This window comes from Sparus aurata, chromosome 8 (assembly GCF_900880675.1).
Source record: "Sparus aurata chromosome 8, fSpaAur1.1, whole genome shotgun sequence".
In the NCBI taxonomy this organism is placed as follows: Eukaryota; Metazoa; Chordata; class Actinopteri; order Spariformes; family Sparidae; genus Sparus; species Sparus aurata.
The window spans coordinates 34687579-34706478 of record NC_044194.1 but is presented as its reverse complement, the minus strand read 5'-3'; the positions used below and the strand labels follow the sequence as shown (position 1 = coordinate 34706478).

Sequence of the window (18900 nt, the reverse complement as noted above, 5' to 3'; positions counted from 1 at the left end):
AGCAGTAAAGACACCTGTAAAATAACACCTGAACAGGCCTAACGTTAACTTTCCAAACGTCCCTGATGAATTGAAGGTGGAGTAACATTAACACACGTCGACTCAGCTATTTATTATTAAACAATGCTGCTATCGTCCAAAGTAAGCTAGCAAGCTAACAACAACGGTAACTACGATCATTAAACTATTAATTTACTTTCTCTTCATCATATTGACGTTACTGTACCTCTATCTTCTTCACGTCTTCCTCTTCTTTCCTTCTTTTCCTTCACTGGGTGCCGGATGGTTTGTCTTTTGGACCTTGTGGTTCCGCTACAGTTTCAGTAAATCTCTCTCTTGGTGTTGGGGTCTCTGTGCGGTCAGATTCCAGCAGCTCGCCTCTTGACCCGCCCCCTCACAGAGGACAGGTACAATGCACCGTTTGGAGTGATCGAGGTTCGTTTACTTTTCCTGTGACCTGCCTGTGACCTACGTGACGTCATTTCAACACTTTTCTACTCCTACCCAAAAACTTGAATCGTGTTTTCAGTGAAGACTTCGTAGTCGTAGAAATAAGAGTTGTGCTCACAAGACTTTGCACTCACAGCTTTTAGATTCATACTCACATAAAAACAATCCTAACCCAGACAATTTCTCAGACTTGTGTATATGACAGTAGAATTTTGTGTACAACATTTTTATTTGCACACAAAAGTTTAACATTACGAATACAAATGTTAGAATCATGGATTCATTCATTATTGACAGCGATCTTACTCCATACTGCCCCCGCTGCTGAAAAAAATCCTAGAGGAAACACTGCATCACCCTAAAGATGGTTGTCTGGACTGCCTCCACATGGCCTCCAACATTAGAGCTGATTGATATGGGATTTTTGGGAATGTTATATAATGTTATATTTCTAAAGGGAAAATGATTAGGGTCATAGTTTATTCACTTGACTGATGTTTGCTTCACTTATACACCAGTTAGGAACTTACTGTGAAGACGTCACTTCACTTAACCCTGTCCAAATCACTGTCTACATGTGCTGCTTGCCCTGCTGAGTCTGAGAGTGGTGTAAATAATGGATTTGGAAGGCGCTCTGCTGGTCAATTTACATAATGGCATCATTTTAAATTATTGCAGGCATTGTTTTTATACATCGGAACACAAATACTCTGATAGACATCTGTACTAGGCCAATTTAAGAGCCGTATCAGCCCAGGGCTCCAGACAGCAACCAAATAGTTGCATTTTGTGACCAAAATTTGAGACAGTGCAACTCAATTTTACATTTAGTCATGATGTGCGACCAGTGAATTTGCCTGTGTTTTTTTGTCTCTTTAATCTTTCTTTCACTTTGATGGTTTCACTTTCAGCGAACAATGGCGTAACAAACCCCGCCCGGACTGACGTTGACGAGCGTTCGCACCCCCCCCCCCCCCCGGACAGACGGTGCGCCGCTACGCTCAAAATTTCTGGGGAGAACCCTGCACGTCTATCACCTGTCATCATTGGAATTACTGGACATACTGATCAAAAGTACCATCACCTTTGCCCATGCGGTGAAATGCCGGTGGATGTTTAAATGTGTATTTTAAATGTTCTCGGCATTTAATCCTGACCTTGATCGAGCACCGACTCTCCTGTCAACATGTTTTGATGATGGAAAAAATGTAAGAATCCGAGGATACCCACACAAACGTGGGGACAGCATGCAAACTCCACACGGACAGGCCCTGCCTCAGCCAGGAATCCAGCCCGGGACCTGTATGGCAAAAGCGCTAACCGCTAAGCCACCCATGCCGTCACTAGCATAGACTTATACATGCACAATTTCACTGATAATATTCTTCATGTTATGATCATTTTCCATTTATGCTTTGCAAGTCACAGTACTTGCCTTTATCTGTCTTCATATTTTTTTCCATTCTGTGTTTGTTGTTATGCACCAACATGCCGAGGGAAATTCCTTGTATTTGAAAAAACACTTAGTAACAGTAGACCCAATTCTGATTCTAAACCCAACTCGGTTTATGGGATAATCCCATCAGATGATAACTGAAAATCCTGTTCATATAAAGCAACCTGCTCTCGCAGACTTACCTGTTCAGGCTTGCGTCCTATAAGAATGGACAGAACCTTGGAAAAAAAGCTTGCTAAGAGCGGGTTGAGAGGTGGCTCATTCTGGAGGAAGCCATACAGTTTCATCAGCAGTTTCTCATCTTCTCCCAGTCTATCGTTGATCTGGCTCACATCAGATGTAAGAAGCTCACATGATATGTTCGGATACCTGGAAGAAAACAAAAGCTGCTCCTTAGATTTCCCCAACATGTTACACAGTTTGCAATGTTTACACTGGACAAGCAGCACATAATTCACTTTCACTTACTTGTCATTTCCAAAAAAAGCTCAATAACATGCCCTGGCATTCAATACAAATATTATCTAGACAAATGGTTGTTTTTCTAAGATTAAACAGCACTTTTATCAGAAGATGAAAATGATTATTGTAGGAAACAAGTCTCTCTGAAACTTGAATTCTTTCGGGGAGAAGACCAACAGGCCTGATCTTGAGTTCCTAAATCCTCCTTATTTTAGGAGGTCTCATGGTTGGCAAATATGGACAAGTAAGATACAGATCAATAAATAATACAAGGTAAATGTATTTTCATATTTTAAACAAGAGGTTAAATAAAATGAGGGGAAAAAAAACATTGAGTTCTGCTACATCTATGGTAGACAATGGAGTGATGGATGAGTTTTGAAGTCTCAAGTTTAATTTAATTTCACATTTGTGATTTGTTGCAATGATGGAAAATGTATTAAAATACATAATAAGCACATCATGTTGGAGATTATTTGAATATTTCAGCGCTGAAAAGAATTTAAAGATCTAAAATTTTGACTTAAATGTAGTCGAAATAGGAGTCAAATGACTTGGTTTTAATTAATTCAATGACCTTCGAGTGTTTGCTGCTTCAGTGCCTTTGCCTGTATTGCTTGAGTGAACTCGTTGTTAAACTTTGAGTGTTTGTTTTTTTATGTGCTGTATCAAATGTGTAGTATTAAATGCAGTTCCTTTGTTACCCCTCTATGCAGCAGTTGTATTGCAGATATTACATATCGCTGTTGGACTGCTTTCGCTTTCCAAATTAACCAATTTCCAAATTGCAGACATTTTATCCACAGGTCAACATTACGTGCGCATCTGCGTTCTGCCAGTTTAAAAATGCCCATATCGGCCCCGATCCCCATCCTGCAGATCAGATTGGGACATCCCTACTGCATATACTTGTGAACTTGTGTAATGGTTTTAAGCAATACTTTTAATGTAAAAAATTTTTAAAAACATTAAACGTGACTAGGTACAGTTATGTACCTAGTCACGTTTTCAACCGCCAAATCTTATTATCACTGTGTCAGAGAACACCTTTACAATCAAAGGTCCATAAGTAAACAGTTTGATTTGCATTTTCATCTTCAGTTGCTACCATCTGCATTTGGTCAGTCAGTCAAGCTTCCATGAAGCTCTGTTAAATGCTGTTCTCTGTTTGATGTTGTTTTATAATTGTTCTCTGGGAGAGAGATTATCACTTTGCAATCTTTATGTAACTAGGAATGCTGGGAGAGACTTTGTTTTGGAAAATGTTACTAAGTCCTTAAGGTCATCTCTTATGATGTAAAGGGAATTCTAAACCCGACAAAGAGAAGCAAAATGATATCCAAAATGAAAAAGGAAAATGCACAAATCATACTTTTGCAAGAGACACACCTCATCCCATCAGAGCATGAAAAATTTAAAAGAATGGGATTCTCAAGGGTATATTATTCATCTTATAAATCAGGTCGACAGATGGTGTACCAATCTTAATGAGAAATGAAATAAAAATGCGTCTAAAGGACAATGATACCGGAGAGTAGGGCTGGGCAATATGGCCTAAAAATTGAATTTTTTCACACCAAACTCGATTTACGATTTTAATCGATTTTTTTTTTCTCTTCTCAAGAACAAACTTCAAATTACAAAGAAATAATTAAAAGCATCGCTTTTATTTTAATGCTATGATTTACAACAAATTTGCCCTGCCATTGTAAACAGTGCAGCTTCAAACTCGCATAAAAAAGTGCATCCTTTTGAAAAGACTGTGTCCCTTTTTGATAAAATGCTTTTGTAAACATAAATTTAACATGTCAGATTGCTTGCTATTATAAAAACAGATAAGTTTCCATACTGGTATTGATAAAGTGTTAATATAACTTTCATTAAATCCTTTATTTTGCAAAAGGTGCCTTTGTTTACAAAAAAGTATTTCATATCCCTGAACATATATAATCTAAATTAAACATCTGCATGCATTGCATAGTAAACATGACATGTTGGTAGATTTTACTAATTTTTGGCCAGGAAGACGAGCCTGTCTGCTTCCTCTGACTTGAGACATCTTGCCCCGTTGTGGCTTAGTAACACCAGTCTGGGGTCGAACATTTTCTGCATGCGGATGAACCTCCGGCGTTTCCACTGTAAATACGAGCAGCATATCTTTAGCGATATGCAACGTGACTGCATCTGTAACAGCTGTCCACCGGGACCCTTTCTTCTCATACGGGACACAATGATTGAACGATTCCGCTAATGTTGGCTGCTTTATAGTGGATATGTGTGGGCTGCCGCGGTCTGTACATCTTGTAGTGAACGACAAGTGTCCCACTGCGATCCACGCGTCTGTTTGAGATGCTGAAATAAATGGTTCAGTCCGCTGTCTTTAGTTGCAACAGCCTTTGAACAAACTATGCAGCGGACGGTGGTTTGTTTCGAGGTCTGATGCCACAAAACCAAGCTACTAACGAGACAGTGCCTTTTTATTAACGAACTCTTTGCTCGCTGCATGTTGTGTTTGTTTCTCTGTGGAAAGTCAATGCAGGGAGGAGCCGACTATGAACTACGGGAGCCCACGAGGAGCAGCAGCGGAGCAAGTTAAATAAAAAAAAAAGATTTTCATTTTTAAAAATCGTCCTCAACCAAAAACTCGAAATAATCGATTTTGCCGATTTTTTGCCCAGCCCTACCGGAGAGGTAGACTCAGCTATAGTATGGGACACCCTAAAAGCAGTAATCAGAGGGAAAATTATATCCTTTTGTGCCCAAAAAAGAAAAGAAAAGAAACGAGACTAAAAGACCTCAACAAAGAATTGAAGGATCTCAAGGCGCAACACAAAGAGAACAAAAAACAACCATAATGATGAAAATACAGAAAATCAGAAATGAACTGGAAATATTATATAGGGCTTTCCGGACAGGATTAGTTCCTAGTCTTCTTCGAGCTTGTAATACAACTTTATCAGATGCAAAAATGCCTCCTCCTTGGAATGATGCAGTAACTTCGCTTATTCACAAAGAAGGAAAAGATAAACTAGAATGCAGATCGTACCAACCTATTTCGTTGTTAAATGTAGACTATAAATTATACACAGCCATCCTTGCCAAAAGACTAGAAAACATTTTACCACAGCTTATACACAATGACCAGACTGGATTCATTTCTCAAAGACAAACCCGTGATAACTTTAGACAGTCTCTGCACATACTAAACCGTATTCACAAAAACAAGCTAGAATTTGTCCTCGAGAGTTTTGACGCTGAAAAGGCTTTTGACTCTATGAGCTGGCCTGTAGAAGAACGAACGAATGTCTGTAGGTACATACATAAAATTGAGCTGTTGATGGGATACATGATTGTGAAACGCTGAAGCAGAGGTTTCCCCCAGCGAAGCCGAGTGACAGGTAGCCCCCAAGGACCACATGAGTAGCCCTCAGGCCTGTTCTAAAAATGAAAAGGGAATATTGATATTATGTGTTGCCCACATTGTTAAGTCATTGTTGAAAATTATTATGAGAAATCATTAACGTGATCAGTGTCTTAACATAGATGAGTATCATTAATAATCATATATAACTAAAGGCAAACTGAGCAAATTTGTTATTTCAGAAGAGTGTATCAAACTGATAGGCCTTGGTATGACTCAGTACCCATGAAGTAGTTCTCAGTTTCAAAAAGGTTGGTGACCCCTGGTTTAAAGCGTCAGGTCCTGGCGCATCAGGGTCTTAAAGGGAATTGATTTAGACACATCCTAATCACTCTAGCGCCCTGTGCTTTAAATCAACTACCTGGATCTTTTAAATAGAGCCCTGAAACTCAAGAATTTACACATGACCTTATAACTCTGTAAGGACACACCCACACAGGCTTTAACACATGCAATTCCCCTCCAGTAAGTCAGAACTGAAGCAGCCCCTTATTAGTCCCCCCAGGAATCTGCAGAGAAAAAGTTTAAATTCCGCGGAGAGCAATTTTGATTCTGCAGAGAGCAATTCTTGATTCCGCAAACATTGAAAAAAAAAAAAACTCGTGTTCTGTGCATCGTGCATCCACCTCATACGAATGCATTTCCCACTTGTTATCAATAAAATGGGCAGTGATTGTCACATAGGACTTGTGGCCTGTGAAGTCCATCCATCGCAGGTGAGCAAATTTTCTTTACAGACTGGAGTTCATCCACCACTTTTCCCATCATCTGTATTGTCTCCATTTCTTTAGACTAACTCTTGTGCTGTTACTGATTTCCCGCTGTAATGCTGTTTTACCTGCGAATTTCTTGCAAGGGGGGTCAATAAAGGAAAATCTTAATCATATGGAGCTGGAATAGCTTTTTCTGTGATATTACCTTGGTTCCAGTGTTTGTAGCATTTGGAAGAAACCATGATTCATCAACTGTATGGCGGACATCCTTGCTAATAACCCAGCAATGGACTTTGTTAGACAGAAACTGTTCTGAAGATTTCAATCATTTTTTAACTCTGCAGCTCTCTTTTGAATCCATTCGTACTTCTTTTAACACAGTCCAATTCAACCGATTCCCCAGCCAATTTGACTCCCCAGCATTGCTTTCTATGGCTCCTCTTGGTAACCCTTATTACATGACTGAGAGAAACTTGGCAGAAGAAGGGGAGGGTTACAGTCAGATCATGGCAGACAGCAAAGTTAAGAAAGTTACATTAAGAGATGTCCTAGCAACATAAACAAAATCGGTCAACTACGCGATATGCAAGAACTGTCTGGTAAAAGTAAAGTACGTGGTGACCACCACAAACATGCAAAGCCAGGTGCAACACCCCCGCTCTGATCTCATCATTGAGAAAGCCACAAATGCTAAGGTTGCAAGTCAACCTGCAGCGGTGAAAGCAATGTTTGAAGCAAAGCTTCCTATCTCTTCAAGTCATCACTGGGTTTAGCTGCAAGGACATCTGCCCTTACAGCGTAGTCGTAAAGTTTTCTGACAAATGCTTCACTGGAACAAAGATATCAAATACTATGCAGAAAATATTTCACAGAAAAAAGCTCTTTATGATGAATTGAGAGGAAAAGTGGAGGATGCACTACAGTCTGCAAAGAACATTGTGCACACCTGCGATGGATGGACTTTACGGGCCACAAGTCCTATGTGACAATCTCTGCCCATTTTATAGATAACAAGTGGGATATGCATTCGTACATGCTACAAATGAGGGGAATGCACGACACTCATACAGGTACTAATTAGAGATGCACCGATTGATCGGCAACCGATCGCAATCGGTCGATAATGCCCCTATCGGTTTTGATCGGAGTTCTCAAAATAGATCACATCAGGCCGATCAGATGATGTTTAAGTATAAAGACAGTGCATTGACTGCATGCAGGGAGGGAATTTCATGGCCGCCGTTGCCCCGCACTTTGGCCTTGATGCCCGTGAAAAAAAAACTCTGGCCCAGTCAGCGTAGCGAGCTTGCCTTTAATTACAGCCACCTGAGTGCACAGTAGTCACTCACAGTAACTTCAGTGAGTCCGTGGTTCGCGCAGGTGGAGTCTCATCATCACGATGATCTCACGTGAAAGCCTCTCAAACAGCAGCAACGTCTCAAAACAGAAGAACGAAACTTACAGCACAGGTGCGAAAGCGAGCGCAGCCGGTTTTGACATGATACGTAACTGACTTATGTGGTAGGATTTAGTGCGGTAAAGTTGGAAATATATTCACAGATTCGAATTTCCCGGATCAATAACTCATAAGTGAAACCTTGTTAAAACACAAACGACGGCTCTTTTCTACTGTTGTAAGGCAGACAACCAGCTACAACCGTATGTTAATCAAAATGAGCGTCTGGACATTAACTCTGGTCTGTATGGTCAGCCAGCTGTGAGACGAGGGCGCAGGGACCGTCTACAAAGTGCAACACTGAAAAGAGAAACTACAAGAAATTCAATAACTTCACTATTATTCAGAGTGTAGTGCCACCAAAATCACTCCACACATCAGTTTTCTCCTGCTGGTTTTTCACAATTTTTTGTTTGGAAAAAATGTGCTTTGCCATAATTTTGGGGAACTTCTATTGGGAGAAATATTCAATAACACTAATATTCAGTGAGGTGTCACAAAAATCACCTCACCCTAACCCTACTTAACAAAAACTACTTTCTAATATAACTTTAACTTGATTTTGGTATTAAAAAATGTTGTAATACACAATCCATGTCTTATTATAAATTAGGATGTTATGGTATCAGTCTGAAAGGTAAATCAACACATTTTACTCAGTGGCCTTTGTGCCCTGTCATGTGGCCTTGGTGCCCCTGAAAAAAAAGTGAAGGCCAAATGGACTTGCCCCTAAAATGATGAAATTCCCACCCTGACTGCATTCCCACTACTAAGCTACAGTTACTCTATGTAAGCTGAGTCCAAGTTGTCTCTAAGAGAGTCTCTAGAGTGTGAAATATTGCACATTGCCTCAGCCTGCAATAAAACGGTGGTCAATTCATGATACTTTCTCATCTCCTAATTTTTATACTTAATAATACAATGTCAATGTTGTGTAAGAAGAATCATTAGCTAAATATAGTTACACAAGACAACAATATGGAAGAATTTATGGATTTGACGCTGTGATCAGTGATCGGCAATATCGGGATCGGCAGATACTGCTTTCGGTGATCGCAGATCGGTGATCGGCCCTAAAAATCCTGATCGGTGCAGCTCTAGTACTAATTAGAGATGCACCGATCAGGATTTTTGGGGCCGATCACCGATCACCGATGTGTTGTGTTTTAACAAGGTTTCACTTATGAGTTATTGGAAGTTCGAATCTGTGAATATATTTCCAACTTTACCGGACTAAATCCTACCACATAAGTCAGTTACGTATCATGTCAAAACCGGCTGCGCTCGCTTTCACACCTGTGCTGTAAGTTTTGTTCTTGTGTTTTGAGACGTTGCTGCTGTTTGAGAGGCTTTCACGTGAGATCATCGTGATGATGAGACTCCACCTGCGCGAACCGCGGACTCACTGAAGTTACTGTGAGTGACTACTGTGCACTCAGGTGGCTGTAACTAAAGGCAAGCTCGCTACGCTGACCGGGCCAGGGGCACAGAGGTCACTGTGGCCGTACGATGAGTTTTTTTTTCACGGGGCATCAACACCAAAGTGCGGGGCAACGGCGGCCATGAAATTCCCTCCCTGCATGCAGTTAATGCACTGTCTTTATACTTAAACGTCATCTGATCGGCCTGATGTGATCTATTTTGAGAACTCCGATCAAAACCGATGGGGCATTATCGGCTGATTGCGATCAGTTGCCGATCGATCGGTGCATCTCTAGTACTAATCACCGCTCAGAGAAGTGCACTCACCTCCAAGCATGCTGTAGGGCCCTATGAAATCCGTTTTATTTTTTCCCAAATTCCGTTTTATTTTTTCCCAAATTCCGTTTTATTTTTTCCCAAATTCCGTTTTATTTTTTCCCAAATTCCGTTTTATTTTTTCCCAAATTCCGTTTTTTCCGTTTTAATTTTTGGGAATCCTGATTTACTCTTATTATACTACTAAAAACAGTGTGTTTTCAATGTAAATAACTCAAATGTACACAAATTAAATAGAAATTACCTTAAATTAATTGAGGGGACAAACATATTTCCTCAATACTGTACCGTATAGTACATTAAAGTGAATCAAAAATATTTTGACTTCATCATGTCTTCATACAGTAGTATATTTTGTGTTTTTATGGGTTTCATTGAATAAAAACATGGTCAGCTCTCAGGCAGATCCAGAAAAGCCTCCCAGCCCAGGCAGAGTCAGCTAAGAAGGCTGTGGCTCACGGGGCTAGCTAGCTAACAGCAGCTACTGTTAGCAGCAGTTAACAGTCACTCTGGTATTATATCCAAATAATATGAATCGGACAGTGGCTAACTCTGACGCATTACACCTTTAATTATGATTTCTCAGGTCTGCTTCTTTGCAAAACAACAGTTCACCTGACACATACAAGTCGTTCGGGAACTGCTCGGCTCTGTACTGCGGGGTAAATGTCAAGTTTCTCAGCTTTTTCGCCGACGAAGATGGAGCCGTGGGCAGCCACTTCGCCATGCTTGCAATGTTTTGACAGGAGAGCTCAGTCTGTGGGGAGGGTGGCGGCGGCGACTTGTTGTGCCACCCAGATTTGGTTCCCCCCGTGCAGTTTTCCCCAGACAAAAGTTCATCTTCCACACGAGAACAACATTTCAGTGAAATTATGTCAAATTCCGCGATATTCCGTGTTAAAGAGTAGATTCCGTTTTAATCGGCCAATTCCGCGATTCCGTCCGCAATTCCGTGATCGCGGAAATCATTGGGCCCTAATGCTTATCACTTGCTCTTCCTGAACAAGAACATGCATATTTGAGGATGAAGTGAAATGTGCTCAGGTTTAAATAATACAAGTTGCTTCAAAGCACTGAAACGTTGTCAGGTTTATGTAAAACAAGTTGATACGCATTTAAATGTGTTTATATATATATTCACAGAACACTTTTGTCATGCTTTAAAAAGTAAATGCTTGAAATGTGTACAGGTTTACACTAAGACAAGTTTGTTAAGCTTCTAAAAAGGTAGAAGCATAAAATGTGTACTGGTTTACTTACATAAGCTGGTTATTCTTGTTTTATTCTATCGACAGTGATATGTTGTATGTTGTTGTACAATTGTCTTCTGACAAATGTACTTTTTGTGAGTTGCTTTGGACCAAAGCATCAGCTAAATGCCCTAAATTTAAATATAAATGATTGCAAAGCACTAAAATTTGTATTTATATGTGCCTTTTATAAAAGAAGTCATTTTGTTTGTTTTGAAATGTGTTTTCATGCTTGTACTATTGTTCTGTAAATTTTCTTTACAGACTGAAAAACTGGGTTCGATCAGTTTGGACATTTGCCCTGACTGACAAGTTACAGTTAGTGTGTTTGTAAAAGAACCACTATGCTAGGACTTTATGCAATTTATATTCAGTATTTCATTTTAGTTTGTGTCACACCAAACTGCAGTGACTAAAAGGATTAACTCGGCACTAACCTTTTCACGGCTATTTTGCATTCTTCAGTTAAACAGATTGTGACATATCTTTATATGATTGTTCTGCAATATAACAATTACTGCAGAATTGCTGTATCCTGAAATGATTGGTATCGTTGGCCGTGTATCGTATCATGAGGTAACTAGTGATTTCCACTCCAGCTGGTTATTAAGAGTTAATCAGCATTTTTCCCAAAAGGTTTAGGGATCAGTTTAAAGACTGGCTACATCATAAATGGCGTTTTTTCACACAGAAGAAGCTTTACTAATTTTAACTAAGGGAATTTAAAGTTAAAAAATACATATCAAATAAAAATGGCAAAAGGCAACAGTGACCTTTGCAGTGTAGCGATGACCACCTTTTCTCTGCTGATACTTTTAAGCATTCTGCAATTCCCAAAATGCTTTCATTGGGCACTGCAAGGACCCATGAAAAGTTTATAAAAGTACAAATGTTTTGTACTGCATAATTCAATTTCAAGACATGCTGTCCACTAGGCAGAGGCTACCTGTTTATGGCTATATTCATGGCTGTATTCCAAAGCAGAAAAAGGCAGCGAGAGTTAGCGGTGTGTATACATGCGTTTGCAAAATAAAAGGAAACAAGCCACGTCCGTCTGGTTGATCCCCTTTATAATGTGCACAATCTTTTCTTACTTGTATTTAACCTTCTCCTCAACATCAGTACTTGGTTCCTGTGTGATGAATGTGACTAGGTCCTCCATGCACTGTGGTCTCAGTAGAAAGTCAACCAGTTTATGGTTCTGGGCCTTGCACTCCTGCAGGACATCGTCCTCATCCATCACCTCCGTCAACGTCACATCCTCCTTCTCCAACAGCGTGTCAATGTGGGATGTGGTGTGGAGGTCAAATTTCCAAAACATGTTGGCTCTAAAAAAAAAAAAGAGGGCAAAAGTCACAACATGCTTCATTAAATTAATCAATACAAGATAAATATTCTGTCACAAGTTTTTAGAGTATATGAGATGACCATGATGAACTGTGGGATGTTTAACACGTCTTTCTTATGCCTACCTGTGTATATGTTGAAGTCCAAACGGCAGAGCTCAGGCTATAAAGAGGTGTGTTCTAGTCTTTTGGAGTTGTGGCCCATTCCAGGCTACAGCAGCGATGGACACGGATAAACAGCACACATACAGCAGTTCAACAGCACACGCCTGTGAGGAAGAGCCACAAACAGATGGAGACAGAGGGATGGATATTGTTAAGATTTGAATGGTACAGCCACCATTACAAATACTGGTCATTGATCCAGTACTTTAACTTGAGCATCTCCATTTAAACAGGGCTACCCTAAATTAAACGTTTTAACGATGCATCGTGATGTGGACACGGACGATTATGCATTGATGCGGTGACACACCATAATTGATTATAGCCTTCTTACGTAACTTGTTGATTTTCAGGCAGCGCAAGTACGAATCCTACTCTGTTTCAACCCTCTCTGTTTTCTACTCTTTCTGCCAGTTAACAATAAGAACGGTCTTATCTGACATTCGTTGTGTGACCTAGCATTTTAAAAGCAGCCCTCTGGAGACATTTTGTATCTTATGAAGACACTGACAAGCGCGAACTGGGCACACACAGTGTGTAAAGTATGTCACACAAACATTAAATACCTTGGGAATACCGCTCACTTGAGAAATCACCTTAGCCGTTTTCACCCGGAGAGGCTACCGTCTAAGTTAGCTGCTGCCAAAGAGACAGCAGACCCAGCCCAGCCAAGAACTGATGCGACTCTGGCAACCAACACAGAGAAAGGGAAGATAATACCCCAATCTGTGGGAGCTTTTATAGTTAAGGATCTACGACATTATTCTGTTGTTGACAATACCGGGTTTCGTCACCTGTTGAAGACACTGGAGCTGCGAAATAAGCTCCCGTCACGCAGCCACCTCACAGAAAAGGTGACACCTGCACTTTACCACGAAACCAAAGCCCAGGAACTTTCACAATGAGCTAAGCTAGTAAAGTATATTGATTCACACAGGAAGGCTCAGCCAACTGAGGAAATGTTAAAAATGTACATCAGTATAACATATTTCAATTGTCAATTAACATATTGTTAACAAGTAAACAGCACTACATAAACTCATGGTTCTAGTTTTTGTGCTTGTTTGCGCTTTCTCGCATATAATAAAAAGGGAGTTTATATATATATATATATATATATATATATATATAACCACTTTTACGCTTTGATGAAAACATAGCCATATGCAGTAATTGTGTAATATTCACATCATTACCCACGTGTAGATGTGTCTTTAATTCAGTACGTTTACATGGACAGCATGTCATACCCCAGTATGATAGGTGGCGCTGTACCCATTTCAACTAGTGGTAACAGAGCCACCTCCGGCTGACCTCTTTACGTCACCAGCAACAACAAACTGCCTCGGCATTCGAGAAAGATGGCGTACGAAGAGCGAGAAGAAGCTACGTCTTTGTACATTTCATATATGGTGTACATGGTAATTACACAAACTAGGGAGCCCTTTCTTGCTGTGATTTCGGATTTATGACGATGCCGCCACTGCCATCCTTCTACTTCCAGCTCATGGCCCCAGGAAAGAAATCTTGCGCCTTCGAAGAACGCAAAATCAGTTCCAATCTGATAGAACGTATACATGCAGGAGTGATGCGACTAACAATCGAATAATCTAGGTCAGCGATCCTCAATAGGCGGCCCCCGGGCCACATCCGGCCCGCCGGCCTCCTGTTTGTGGCCCCCGACCTTTTATTCCTTCACCATGTGTTTTGGCTGGGTCAGCACGTGTGCACCGGGACTTGTCTCCATGCCAACGATACAGAAACAGCTGGGTCCCTCACCGCCACGAGCGCAACTTTTAACTTTCACTTTCGTTTTCGGAGCAGTTCGCGTATTCACATTTTGCCGGTGGTAAAAGATTGAAAATGACGTGTTTCTAAGTAAACTGCTATTACAAAGTGGACAGTGAAAATCCGCGAATCAGAGAAGCTGGGATTCAAAATTTGCATTCATTCTCCCTCTGGCCAGGACAGGCCTCACATATTTTACAATGCAGCAGTGACAAAGTCCAGACGTAGTATAAGTAGTTCTACCCCATTTCGTCATGTAATATCAATCACACAAACGTTGTAATGGACGGGGAGTTTCTCCCGACAAATACCCTTTCACTCACGGTGCCAAAATGTTTATCATCCTTGTTAAAACTCAACACCATTTAATCAAAGAACAAATGACGTGAATTAACCCACAACCATCTTACATATCATCTTATTCACAAACACATTCACGAACCATAATTACACCAACACCAACAGAATACCCAAGAGTCATTGCGCCACAGTCCACAAGGTGCGTTACAATATGCCAGGAGAAGCTGTGATGAAGATTCCCAATTTGAAACGGCATTATGAGACGAAGCATAGGAATTTTGAAGAGACCTTTCCTCAAAATTCAGAGATAAGCACAACACAAATAAATGCACTGAAATCGCCATATCAAGCTGCAAGCAGGATGCTTGTCACATCTATGTCACAATGAAATAAAATAATGCATGACTGAAGTGATGGACGCAAACAAAAAGAGGAAATATTCAACTATGTATTTTAATTTATGTTAAAATTGACATTACATTTTATTTTAGTTCGTATTTTGTTATTTAGAATGAAAAGGACATTTTGTTTTGAATATTACTATTTTATTATTAATATTATTGCATGTGGCCTGACCGACCTCAATACATGGACCTTTGAGTCACTGAAAAAAATCTTTGTGGCCCTTTAAGATTTGTATTTGAGTACCCCTGATCTAGGTGTTTTAATGAGACTATGAGAAATCCAATCTGGTCCAATTTTAATCAGATTAAGGTGCATGCATGCATCTTAAAAATCCGATCATAGTCAGACTAACCCAGTAATTCGGTTATCTTGAGTGTCATGTAAACGCACTGATTGATGACACACTGGTCTTGATTTGATTATGATAAAACAGCAGGCTGATCTGGGCTGTAACCAGATGTCACAAGAGCCACTGTTAAATGTTGGATAAATATCTTATTCCCGATAAATCTTCACTTCTATGACATAGTATGGTAGGTACAATAAGTTGTGACGCCATTAAAGGGGAGCGGTTTACAGAGTTTTAGCAAGAGCCTGTTGTCTCCAGCTCCTCTAACATCTCACTCTGGTTGATTATGCTTGTACTCTTCCTCCCTGCAATATTACTGAAATGAAAGCACGAACAGAATTACTTCAAATTCGAAAGCTGTTATGTTGTTTTACCGTTAGTTTTGTAGGTTAGCCTGCTGAACTTGGCATCACTATGACCCAGCAAATGTTTGACATTTTTGCTTGAAAAATTATTTGACGGAAAGGCTTCTCCAAAGCATCAGGCAATTCAAGACCAATCAGCTGCTATACTTGGCAAAAAGTTAGATCGGTTGTCTGTATAGAATCCGATGAGATATATATATATATATATATATATATATATATATATATATATATATATATATATATATATATATATATATATATATAGATAGATAGATAGATAGATAGATAGATAGATAGATAGATAGATAGATATTACACCAACCACTGCCACGAAACCCGCACATATACGCTCTAGATACTTACTCGCAACTGTCAGGTTAAATGAATTTGATTATTAATTACGTACCCAACCTTCGTATTTTACACATTCAAAAGTATTAATACAATAGCGTTTTCTTTAACGTAACGTTAACTTAAATCAACAGAGCAGCTTTGGCTTATACACACAACGTTAATTCTACGGCTTCTTGTGGGTGCGAATTTCGAACCAACCCCGTTGAAGACATGTCTTTACCTCAGATTGCAGTCATACATGATCATTAACTAGTGACAATAATTTCCGACTATCCGGGAATCGTAACCAAAGTCAGCGTTTCTGAAAAAACACGATGGCGATGTAACGTTAATAACGTTATACAGCTGGTTAAACCGAACAACGTCAGGAAAGGTATTAGCGTTAATTTCGGCTAAAAATGGGTTGTACAGACAACCAAGCCTTGAAAAACGCCATCGTCAGATCTGTGTAGGGTAACATTGACTAATGTTCATTAAAACGTTGGAAGCAACGTCGGACCATTTAACGTTACATACCAGGGCCCAAAACAGTTTACCACTATTGCAACAGAAACACACCGGCTCAGTGAACCTGGCTAACGTCACTAGCTATCGTTGGCTTTTGTAAGCCAACTTGGCCACCTAAAATCAGTCTCAAACCAACTAAGCTAGCGTTGGGGGGCCTGCATACATGAGCTGAGAGGTTGGCCACCTATATTTCACTATGGCTTCACGGTCCCTAATTTCACTGATCTGACATGTTAATATTACCCCTGTCCTAGCTAGCTAGAGGTACACCAAGAGCATCTGACAGCACAGTGTTAATATGGCCAAGTAAGCTTCTTGCTAGCCAGCTAACGTTAGCCTGCTATCTGAAGACTGCTGGCTAATCGTCTCTTCAGCACCAAGTGCATGGGCTGACAAGTGTACCTACCGATAGACAACGGTAAACAGCGAGTCTCCAGCATGTAGCTTATCTTGCCATTAGTCCCAGGCCTTGATAAAACGAACAGATAGGTGATAAGAAATTCCAGTAAGGAAAATAAAGCGTTTAAAAGTGATTCTGACAGGCGCGAAAAGGGAGATCATCGGAGGGCACTTTTCAAGATGGCGGTTTCGTCAACTTCAACAACCCCTTCCCCCACTACAGCTACAGCGTTTGTCACTCAAACTGTCACACTAAAACTATTGGTTGTTATCCCATCGCTCAAACCCCGCCTCGAGGTTTTATTGGCTACGGTGCATGCCACTGCACAGCGTAATTTAATCGAAGTAAAATATTCTGTGGCCCGGACAACGGGGTTTATATTGTTGTATTAACTGTGTATCTTTAGTGAAAGTAATGTGATAATGGAATAGTATTATTATATGTATTGAATTGTATTTAGGTTCCTAAAAAATGATATTTGGATGAAAATTCGTTTGATTCAAACAATAACCCCGCTCGACCGTTTCCTTTTCCGTATAAATCGAACATACTCGCCAAGTCCGAACACGCCCTTTACTCGTGATCATGATGGCAGAAGTGCTGTATTTTGAGATCACTTTCACTTTAGGGTAGAAAGGTAAAATCAAACCAACACTCAAGACGATACTAAATTACCTGTAATTATTGGAAATACTATTTAGAAATATAACTGAAAAAGGTTACTGCTGTAAATTGTAAAATGCTGTAATTTTTTATAGACAACTTCCATGGCATCGTGGTTTATTATTTATCGCAGTTTATTCATTTTACTATTGTCTGAACCTAACCTTAACCTGTTTGTACAGTATACAAATGTAATTCCAACTGTACACCAATCTACCCCAGTGTAAAATGTATTTTATTCTCTAATCTTTTATATATATAGGATAGGATTTAACTGCCAAGGACTGCTTCACTGTTTTTTGTTGTCCATGTGAAAAATAAAGAACTAGGTTGCATTAACAGACAATGGCATGCAGAAAGAAGACATGAAGGAGCAAGAACAAGATGGAATTGTAAAATATTACAAATAAGCAAGAATTAATTCAACTCATGAATATAGCTTTACTATGGGGTGCTGAATCCCTCCTAAACAGAAGGAAAATAAGGACAGCCCTCTCATCAAACTGTTTACTCTTGCCACACGGCTTTTACACCAAGACTTCCTGACAAAATCACAAAATCACAGTGAACTACACAGGTGTGCTTATGATAGGTCAGGGGTATACAATTAAAAGTCACTAAGGTCCAGTTACTAAAATTTCCTCCAAGTAAAATGTCGGAACTTCACAATGTCCAACCTGTGTCTTATAGCCTACCCCACATTTTCGTATGGTTTCAACAATATTTATAGTCAATTTTCAACACTTAATTAATGTAAGGCCTTCATTTCAAATGAAAGAAAATATACACCTCGGTAGAAAAGAAATAAAAAAAGTGCAAACAGAGCCTCGAATAACCTTTTTTCCCCTTAAATTAAAGAAGTCCCAGCCTCAAGAATTTAAGGCCCACATTTCAAGTAAAAAAAGTCAACAAAGTGGCTCTTTTAGAAAAAAATTAGCAAACAGGGCCTTGAGCCTTTTCTTTTTATATATATATATAGGTATATGTATGTATGTATGTATGTACGTACGTATGTATGTACATATATATATATACACATATATACACAAAGAACAGAAACAGAAAGAATATATATATATATATATATATATATATACATATATATATATATATATATATATATATATATATATATATATATACACACATATACATATATACATATATACACACACACACACACATATATATATATATATATATATATATATATATATATATATATATAATTTTCTTAATGAGACAAATGGCCATGTGATCGCCCTGCCAGTAATTTAAATCTTGGCTTT

The 18900-nt window shown here is 39.4% G+C and overlaps 1 long non-coding RNA gene across 1 annotated transcript; it reads right to left on the bottom strand.

Moving 5' to 3' along the window:
• Nucleotides 1-2066: 2066 nt before the first annotated feature.
• Nucleotides 2067-17178, bottom strand: LOC115586881 (uncharacterized). The gene is made up of 4 exons (XR_003984920.1): nucleotides 16955-17178; nucleotides 12439-12581; nucleotides 12061-12294; nucleotides 2067-2275 (listed from the first exon to the last, which is right to left on the bottom strand). It is a non-coding gene; the product is annotated as an uncharacterized LOC115586881 (long non-coding RNA).
• Between the last annotated feature and the right edge of the window lie 1722 nt (nucleotides 17179-18900).